The 3,842-nt window shown below is 53.4% G+C and overlaps 1 protein-coding gene across 50 annotated transcripts in view; it reads left to right on the top strand.

Annotated features, from left to right (window-relative positions):
* The window catches only part of LOC148636253 (nuclear protein 1-like), a 4,267-nt gene extending 3,169 nt beyond the window's left edge, over positions 1–1,098 (top strand). For all 50 annotated transcript variants that reach the window (XR_015932426.1, XR_015932427.1, XR_015932411.1 and 47 more), the window contains one exon: positions 651–1,098. The gene's annotated coding sequence lies outside the window, so the exon portion shown is untranslated. The remainder of the gene's footprint in view (positions 1–650) is intronic.
* Positions 1,099–3,842: the final 2,744 nt, after the last annotated feature.

The following is a 3,842-nucleotide window of genomic DNA, read 5'->3' as shown; positions in this document are numbered from 1 at the left end:
GCCAGAGAGACAGGTGGGGCAAAGAGAGAGACAGGTGAGTGAGTGAGACAGGTGGGTCAGAGAGACAGGTGAGTCAGAGAGACAGGGGGGTCAGAGAGAGAGGGGAGTGAGAGACAGGTGAGACAGGTGAGTCAGTGAGACAGGGGAGTGAGAGACAGGTGAGACAGGTGAGTCAATGAGACAAGGGAGTGAGAGACAGGTGAGACAGGTGAGTCAATGAGACAAGGGAGTGAGAGACAGGGGAGTGAGAGACAGATGAGTCAGTGAGACAGGGGAGTGAGAGACAGGTGAGACAGATGAGTCAGTGAGACAAGGGAGTGAGAGACAGATGAGTCAATGAGACAGGAGAGTGAGAGACAGGTGAGACAGTGAGACAGGGGAGTGAGAGACAGGAGAGTCTGTGAGACAAGGGAGTGAGAGACAGGTGAGACAGGTGAGTCAGTGAGACAGGGGAGTGAGAGACAGGTGAGACAGGAGAGTCAGTGAGACAGGGGAGTGAGAGACAGGTGAGACAGGTGAGTCAGTGAGACAGGGGAGTGAGAGACAGGTGAGACAGGTGAGTCAGTGAGACAGGGGAGTGAGAGACAGGTGAGACAGGTGAGTCAGGGTCCTTGTGTTGACCTGCCTCTCCTGTCTCTCGGACTCTGCAGTGTGAACCGGACAGCCAAACCTGGCATCGGACCCGGGCGGTCCTAGCAACGGAGCAAGACAACGACCCTGGCAACGGACCCGGGCGGCCCTAGCAACGGAGCAAAATGACCCTGGCAACGGACCCGGGCGGCCCTAGCAAAGGAGCAAGACAACGACCCCGGCAACAGAGAGGAGAGGAGAGAGAGGAGGATGGAGGAGAGAGAGAGGAGAGAGAGAAGAGAGGAGTGAGAGAGAGGAGGATGGAGGAGAGGCTCCAGACAGGAGGAGTGTGTCCCCGGGTGAGACATGACTGTCCCAGACCCTCAGACAGGTGACAGTGCCCCTGGGACCCCCCTGCGCCCCGAGATGGCGCCCCTGCGCCCCGAGACTGTCCCCCTGCGAGGAGCATCAGCGATCGCCTTCCTGAGACTCAGCCCCTCTGTCCCGAATAAAGGCTTTCGAACCACACGCCCGCTGTTGTCTGTGACTGCCTCTCTGGGGGGGGCTGAGGGTTCACATCCCAGTGCGGCACAGCAGTGAAATGTCTGCTACACAGCCTGTACTTATTCGCTCGTATATCACAGTACATCAGTCAGTACAGGGACTAGTGAGCAGGAAGGGCCTCTTCACATCACAGTACATCAGTCAGTACAGGGACTAGTGAACAGGAAGGGCCTCATCACATCACAGTACACCAGTCAGAACAGGGACTAGTGAACAGGAAGGGCCTCATCACATCACAGTACACCAGTCAGTACAGGGACTAGTGAACAGGAAGGGCCTCATCACGTCACAGTACATCAGTCAGTACAGGGACTAGTGAGCAGGAAGGGCCTCTTCACATCACAGTACATCAGTCAGTACAGGGACTAGTGAGCAGGAAGGGCCTCATCACATCACAGTACACCAGTCAGTACAGGGACTAGTGAACAGGAAGGGCCTCATCACGTCACAGTACATCAGTCAGTACAGGGACTAGTGAGCAGGAAGGGCCTCATCACATCACAGTACACCAGTCAGTACAGGGACTAGTGAACAGGAAGGGCCTCATCACGTCACAGTACATCAGTCAGTACAGGGACTAGTGAGCAGGAAGGGCCTCTTCACATCACAGTACACCAGTCAGTACAGGGACTAGTGAGCAGGAAGGGCCTCATCACGTCACAGTACATCAGTCAGTACAGGGACTAGTGAGCAGGAAGGGCCTCTTCACATCACAGTACATCAGTCAGTACAGGGACTAGTGAGCAGGAAGGGCCTCATCACATCACAGTACAGCAGTCAGTACAGGGACTAGTGAACAGGAAGGGCCTCTTCACATCACAGTACACCAGTCAGTACAGTGACTAGTGAGCAGGAAGGGCCTCTTCACATCACAGTACATTAGTCAGTACAGTGACTAGTGAGCAGGAAGGGCCTCTTCACATCACAGTACACCAGTCAGTACAGGGACTAGTGAACAGGAAGGGCCGCTTCACATCACAGTACATCAGTCAGTACAGGGACTAGTGAGCAGGAAGGGCCTCATCATGTCACAGTACATCAGTCAGTACAGGGACTAGTGAGCAGGAAGGGCCTCATCACGTCACAGTACATCAGTCAGTACAGGGACTAGTGAGCAGGAAGAGCCTCTTCACATCACAGTACACTAGTCAGTACAGGGACTAGTGAGCAGGAAGGGCCGCTTCACATCACAGTACATCAGTCAGTACAGGGACTAGTGAGCAGGAAGGGCCTCATCACGTCACAGTACATCAGTCAGTACAGGGACTAGTGAGCAGGAAGGGCCTCTTCACATCACAGTACATCAGTCAGTACAGGGACTAGTGAGCAGGAAGGGCTGCTTCACATTACAGTACATCAGTCAGTACAGGGACTAGTGAGCAGGAAGGGCCTCATCATGTCACAGTACATCAGTCAGTACAGGGACTAGTGAGCAGGAAGAGCCTCATCACATCACAGTTCATCAGTCAGTACAGTGACTAGTGAGCAGGAAGGGCCTCTTCACATCACAGTACACCAGTCAGTACAGGGACTAGTGAGCAGGAAGGGCCTCTTCACATCACAGTACAGCAGTCAGTACAGGGACTAGTGAGCAGGAAGGGCCTCATCACATCACAGTACACCAGTCAGTACAGTGACTAGTGAGCAGGAAGAGCCTCTTCACATCACAGTACAGCAGTCAGTACAGGGACTAGTGAGCAGGAAGGGCCTCTTCACATCACAGTACATCAGTCAGTACAGGGACTAGTGAGCAGGAAGGGCCTCATCATGTCACAGTACATCAGTCAGTACAGGGACTAGTGAGCAGGAAGGGCTGCTTCACATTACAGTACATCAGTCAGTACAGGGACTAGTGAGCAGGAAGGGCCTCTTCACATCACAGTACATCAGTCAGTACAGGGACTAGTGAGCAGGAAGGGCCGCTTCACATCACAGTACATCAGTCAGTACAGGGACTAGTGAGCAGGAAGGGCCTCATCACGTCACAGTACATCAGTCAGTACAGGGACTAGTGAGCAGGAAGGGCCGCTTCACATCACAGTACATCAGTCAGTACAGGGACTAGTGAGCAGGAAGGGCCTCTTCACATCGCAGTACATCAGTCAGTACAGGGACTAGTGAACAGGAAGGGCCGCTTCACATCACAGTACATCAGTCAGTACAGGGACTAGTGAGCAGGAAGGGCTGCTTCACATTACAGTACATCAGTCAGTACAGGGACTAGTGAGCAGGAAGGGCCTCATCATGTCACAGTACATCAGTCAGTACAGGGACTAGTGAGCAGGAAGGGCCTCATCACGTCACAGTACATCAGTCAGTACAGGGACTAGTGAGCAGGAAGAGCCTCTTCACATCACAGTACACTAGTCAGTACAGGGACTAGTGAGCAGGAAGGGCCGCTTCACATCACAGTACATCAGTCAGTACAGGGACTAGTGAGCAGGAAGGGCCTCATCACGTCACAGTACATCAGTCAGTACAGGGACTAGTGAGCAGGAAGGGCCTCTTCACATCACAGTACAGCAGTCAGTACAGGGACTAGTGAGCAGGAAGGGCCTCTTCACATCACAGTACATCAGTCAGTACAGTGACTAGTGAGCAGGAAGGGCTGCTTCACATTACAGTACATCAGTCAGTACAGGGACTAGTGAGCAGGAAGGGCCTCTTCACATCACAGTACATCAGTCAGTACAGGGACTAGTGAGCAG

The sequence above is a fragment of the Lepisosteus platostomus genome, unplaced genomic scaffold, assembly GCF_059453375.1.
Source record: "Lepisosteus platostomus isolate fLepPlt1 unplaced genomic scaffold, fLepPlt1.hap1 Scaffold_187_H1, whole genome shotgun sequence".
In the NCBI taxonomy this organism is placed as follows: Eukaryota; Metazoa; Chordata; class Actinopteri; order Semionotiformes; family Lepisosteidae; genus Lepisosteus; species Lepisosteus platostomus.
The sequence above is the reverse complement of the archived record's forward strand: the minus strand, read 5'-3'. Positions and strand labels throughout refer to the sequence as shown.